This window comes from Panthera uncia, chromosome C2 (genome assembly GCF_023721935.1).
Source record: "Panthera uncia isolate 11264 chromosome C2, Puncia_PCG_1.0, whole genome shotgun sequence".
Lineage (NCBI taxonomy): Eukaryota > Metazoa > Chordata > Mammalia > Carnivora > Felidae > Panthera > Panthera uncia.
The window spans coordinates 92,214,184-92,220,183 of NC_064810.1; the positions used below are offsets into that span (position 1 = coordinate 92,214,184).

Below are 6,000 nucleotides of genomic sequence, written 5' to 3' on the forward strand. Positions count from 1 at the left end.
AGAGGAATTGAGAAACTTTCCTGAGGCTCACAGGAGACAGCAGCTGTGCTCCCATAGTGGGGCTGGCCATGGGGATATGTCTAGAGAATCTGTACACAAGTTCGACACATTGTCATTCGGGGTCTCCAAGGAGCTTACAGCTCAGGAAGAATGAAACAGACACAGACAGATGACTTCACCTTAGCAAAAGACGTTGCATTTGTATGATGGCCACCAAAGGAACAGCAGATTTGCTAAGTTTTCTACTTTCCACAATTTGTTTGGCATTTAGGAAACATGTCTGTTACTAGGTTTTGTTTTTTCACTTCTCTTGGCTAGAATGTCAGTGGTTGATTGATGTACCTTTCCCATTAATGTTACTAATAGAGAACAGTAATATTTATAATATCAATTATGTATTGAGTTCTTACTCTGTTCCAGGTACCAGATTAAGTACTTTATTAGATCCTATTAGATAAGATTAGTCTCATTTTATAGATGACAGAACTGAGGCTCAGAGAGGCCCAGAGTAATGTAAGTAAAGCAAGAGGCTACTGGTTCTAAGACTCATAAGTGGCAGAACCAGGTAAGAGGCTGTGTCCTTTTTTTTTTTTTTTTAATATTTCTTTAAGTTTATTTATTTTGAGAGAGAATGTGAGCAGGAGAGGGGCAGAGAGGGAGAGAGAATCCCAAGTAGGCTCCATGCTGTCAGCGCAGAGCCTGACATGGGCTTGAACCCACACATGGTGAGATCATGGCCTGAGCCAAAATCAGGAGTCGGATGCTTAACCAAGTGAGCCACCCAGGTGCCCCAAGAACCTCTGTTTTTAAGCCAACTGGGCTCACTCAGGGTCTGCACGTTGTTTTCAGATAGGCCAAAGGAATGAGTGAGGATAGCTCATGGAAAATTAAAGAAGATGGGGGTCTTGTGACAGACTAAACCTGGTGGATTCAAAGTTCTCACCTAATTTTTAATTTTCATTGACTGGGTTTGTTTTTGTTGTTGTTTTTGTTGTTGTTGTTTGCTCAGAAAAGAGTTTTGAGTGCTTACTGTGCACTGTGGGGATGACCCAGTTACCTGTCCCCAAGAGTTTACAACATCACAGAGGACATGAGGCGTGCCCCCAAACCTCTGAGATATAAGCGCCACTGAAAACTTAGAAACCAGATGATGCAAAGCTTAGTCAAGAGAGATGTTGTCTCTACCTGCAGGGGATGGGTTGGGGAGAGTCGGCAAAGTTTCAGTAAGAGGAAATGTGGAAAGTCTCAGCAGGTGGAGACGTGGAGGATGGGAGGGTATTTAAAGTGACAGAAGATGCCCGGGTGGGGAAAAGACCAGGGCCAAATGTAGAGTTATGTGCATAATTATAATTCAAACACTCAGGTAGCCACTACTGAGATAAGAAAAAGAACTGTGCCAGCCCCTTCAGAAGCTGGCCTCATATGCCCCATCTCGGTGCCAACCTCTCAATCCCCAAAATTATCACTGTCTTTGTATTTCTTGATAGTTTTATCAACTCAGTGTGCAGCCCTAGACACTAGGGTTTAATCTTGCTTGTTTTATCATTTTCTTACTTGGTATGTATTTCAAGCCCACTTTAACCTACAGATTCTCTTGCATCCTTTTCTTTTCCTTATAATTTTTCTTGAATAAAATCTTGGGCTGTTTGACCTATAGACTTGCCCATGGTCTGAGTTTTGCTGGTTGTATCCTCATGGTACAGTTCAGTATGCCCCTCTGTATTTCCTTCTGTAAATTGGCAGTTGGCTTCAGAGGCCTGATCAGATGGAGGCTCAATCCCTAGGACCCATTTGACCAGACAAATGAGTAGCAAGTGAGTATAACTTGAGTAGGAGCTTGGGCCAAAAAGGCATTTTGAGTAGAGATCAGAAATCCAAATGCTATAATCGTGATCTTGGGCTATGTATGGTCCAACTCTCTCTCTCTCTCTCTCTCTCTCTCTCTCTCTCTCTCTCTCTCTCTGTGTGTGTGTGTGTGTGTGTGTGTGTGTGTGTGTGTGTGTGTAGGGGGCAGGGAAACTAGAAGGGTCACTTTGTAGGTTTTGGAACCAGGGGACAGCATCTTCACGGGTATCTTTTCCAGCCACATATCTACATGGAAGTGACTATTGGTCACAATGTTAAAACGGTGGACTAAGGAGTGTCTGAAGTCTTGAAATATTATGCAGATGGTTGATTGTCATTTTCTTTAGTACTGTGCTATAAAGTTGCTAAGAATTTCCTATAAATGCTCTGTAAGTAAAACTATGTGATAGGGAATGGTAGGTTCATAGTATACATACTTTTGTGACTAGTATACAAATATCATGAGTCTAGACAGAAATATGAGTCTTAAATCAAGAAGACTAAAAAGAACAAATCTAAGTAAAAGGAAGAAATCTAAGAAGGTTATATGTTGAAAGAGAGGGAGATTTGTACTTAAGAAAATCTGAAAATACTCACTTTTTCCAGATGGCTTATTGAAAACTGCTACCATAAGTAGAATTTATTCATTTTTATTATTTTTTAAAGTTTATTTATTTATTTATGTAATCTCTATACCCCACATGGGGCTTGAACCCATGACCCTGAGATCAAGAGTCACATGCTCTTCCGACTGAGCCAGCCAGGTGTCCCTACCGTGAGTAAAATTTAAATAAGGCAGTGGTCTCACAAGTATTATTTCTTTATTTTTTTTTAAGTTTATTTACTTATCTTTGTGAGAGACAAGAGAGAGTGTGAGCAGGGAAGGGGCAGAGAGAGGGGGAAAGTCCCAAGCAGGCTCCGTGCTGTCAGTGCAGAGCCCGATATGGGGCTTGAACTCCTGAAACTGAGATCATGACCTGAGCTGAAATCAAGAGTTGGACGCTCAACCAGTTGGGCCATTCAGGTGTCCCTCACAAGTATTATTCCTTAGAGGAACTTCTTGGTGTCCTTATTCCCCTTGTGTTGCATTTGAAAAGTAAGAAGGCTAGTTTATAATAATGGCAACTAATATGCACATGGCACTTACTTTGGGCCAGATATTACATTTTTAGCATTTTATATGTTAACTAATTTAATCTTACAACAACCCAATAAGGTAGGCATTATGACTCTTCCCATTTTATGGACTGGAAATTGAGGCACAGAGAGGTTAAGTTACTTGTTTAAGTTTATACAGCCAATAAGTGGGGAATGGACATACAAACTTAGGTAGCTGTATCATTCTAGTGCACTACCCCTAGGCTAGAATCCAGGTGGGAGCTGGGGCCAGTGGCTCAGGTATTTCTCTAATAGGGAGGCTACATATCTGTTTTCAGTCTGAAATATCTGTTCTTAATTTCAGGAGAGCTCAGAAGTAAGTCCTGGCCCCACTGCACACTGTAGACAAATGACCCAACACGTGGTCCCTCTCCTTTTTCTTTGAGCCTTGATTTACTCACCTCTGCTGTAGAAGGAATAATAATACTTCCCTTATAGAGTATTCTGAAGATCAGTGAGATCGAGTATTGGAGAATGTGTTAAAAGAAGTAAAATGCTATGTTGGCTATAATTTTAATAATATGCATTATCATCATCACTTCTCTATTTTTGAGGAACTTGTGAAAAGAGCTTCATTTTATTTGAAATATTTGGACTTCTAGAATAAAGAGAGGGGGCTTCCTAATTTGAAGTGTTAGACTACTTTGGTGTTAAGGAGAGGAAATTTTCAAATGAACATATTAAGGCTTTCCTGTTTCAAAGGTTTAATCGAAACAACTTTAATAACTCCTTCAAGAAGGCAAAAGCAAATTTAGCTTCAGTTTTGATGATTGTTTTCCCTCACCTGAGCATCACTATCATTAATAGTGGAAGCTCCAACGTTATAGATAAGAGCCATGGATCATCAATGCTCCACTCGGAAGGTTTAGTTGCCTGAAAAGAGGCCAGGTTTGGGGTGCCTGAGTGGCTCAGTTGGTTAGCGTTCAAGTCTTGATTTTGGCTCACATCATGATCCCAGGGTTGTGGGATTGAGCCCCATGTTGAACTCTGTGCTGAACATGGAGCCTGCTTAAGATTATCTCTGTCTCTCTCTCTGTCTCTCTCTCTCTCTCTCTCTCTCTTTCTCTCCCCACCTCTCTCTCCCTCCCTCTGTCCCTTCCCCTCCGCCCCCACTCACACATGCGTTTTCTCTCTCTCTTTCCCTCTCTCTCTCTCTCTCAATAAAATAAAATAAAATAAAATAAAATAAAGGCCAGATTTGCTTTCAGTTCCAGTACAGGCCCATTTAACTTTATCTTTTTAGCATTGATGTTGAACCAGTCCCCAAACATGGCCAACATTTGTGCATGCCAACTGTTGATTTTTAGGGTAAATCAGATTAGAGTTTACAAATATACAAGCATTCCCGAGGGTGGGTGAGGGATGTTGTGGAACAAAGCACTTCACAGTATTTTACATATTGCCTTGTTAGTGGGTCCCCAGTATTGGCTGAATATAGAAAGAATAGTGAATTTCATTTTTGCAAAGAATGTAACAATAATTAACCAAGATTGGATTTAAAGACATTAGTAAAATGTCACTTATATTTGATAGTTTTTAAATTTGTCTTAAATGTTTCAAAAGTACAGATTAACATTTAGGAAACAAAAACCTGTGTACCTATAACATCCAGATTTAACAGGTTTTATTATTTAGACCTATATCCTTCTGAATTGAAATAAGAAGCAAAGAAAATGTTACTGGTATATTAAATCCTCTTAGTACCCCTTCCTAATTGCATTCTTTCCCATCCTTGCTCTCTAAAGGTGACTACTCTTCTGAAGTTGTTATATATTATTTCCTCAATTCCTTTTATGTCCTACTTTGGCATATGTCAATGGACAACATACAGGATTGTGCTGTGTATTTTTTAATCTTAAACAAAAATTCTAAAATGTCTTTTTTTTCACCAAACTTTGTGTTGAGATTTATTCATGTTGATACATGTAGTTCTGATCCATTTATTTTCTCTGTTGTATAGTATTTCATTAAAAATATGATTATTTATTCATTCTCTGATAAATGGACACTCTCATCCAGTTTTCTTTACTGTGAACAGTGCTTCAGTGCTCATTCATAATACATTTTCTTACGTAAACTCACCCATCGTTGAGTTTCTTGGGGAATATATTTAGGGGAAGAATTGCTGGCAGTAGCTTATGCCTTCTTCAAGTTTATTGCCAAATATCTTTCCAATGGGTTATTTTAACTCCCATTTGTATCAAGCAGTGCATGAGAGTTCCATTACCTTACTGATACATTATAATTTCTGACTTGCAAAAATTTTCCTAATTCAATGGATACGAAAAAGTATCTTACTGTTTTAATATGACTTCTCTGATTACTGGGAAGGTTAAACATGTTTAAAGATTCACTGTAAATTTAGAATTCTTCCTCTGTGAGTTGCCTGTGTATATTCCTGGTTTATTTCCTGTTGGCCTTTGGATCTTCTTCTTTATGTATTTATAGGAGTACTTTGTATATTCTATGTATATCTTCTCCAAACTTGGATTTGTTGTTTAATTTTGCCATTTGTGTAACAAGTTTTAAGTTTTAGTGTAGTTAAATTTATTAGCTTTTCCTTCATGGTTTGTGCCTTTTATGTCTTGTTAAGATTCTTTTGTGACCCTGAGGTCATAAAGACATTCTTCTGTAGGTTAATATTTTCCTTATTCATATTTAGGACATTAATCAACATAGAAATTATTCTTATGGGAGCTGTGAGATAGAGAACTAATTTTATTGTGTATTTCTTTGTGAATTGCCGGTAGTGCTAGCATTATTTATTGAGGGTTTATTCTTTCTTTACTAATTGTTTTCCACGCCACTCTCGTCATAAACCAAGACCTGTATATGCATAGGTTTGTTTTTGGGGTCACTATTTGGTTCTCTGTGTCTCTTTCTCTGTTAGTACCATACCATTTTAATCTCTCCAGCTTTTTTTTTTTAAGTTTATTTGTTGAGAGAAGAGAGAGAGAGAAAGAACTGGGGAGGGACAGAGAGAGAGAGAGAAAGAGA

General features: G+C 38.5%; 1 protein-coding gene and 1 non-coding gene across 5 annotated transcripts in view; one reads left to right on the plus strand and one right to left on the minus strand.

The window, feature by feature from the left end:
• PLD1 (phospholipase D1) overlaps positions 1-6,000 on the plus strand; it is a 213,622-nt gene that overhangs the window by 58,431 nt on the left and 149,191 nt on the right. The gene's annotated exons all lie outside the window — the stretch shown is intronic.
• TRNAK-CUU (transfer RNA lysine (anticodon CUU)) lies at positions 2,539-2,611 on the minus strand. The gene has a single exon. It is a non-coding gene; the product is annotated as a tRNA-Lys (tRNA).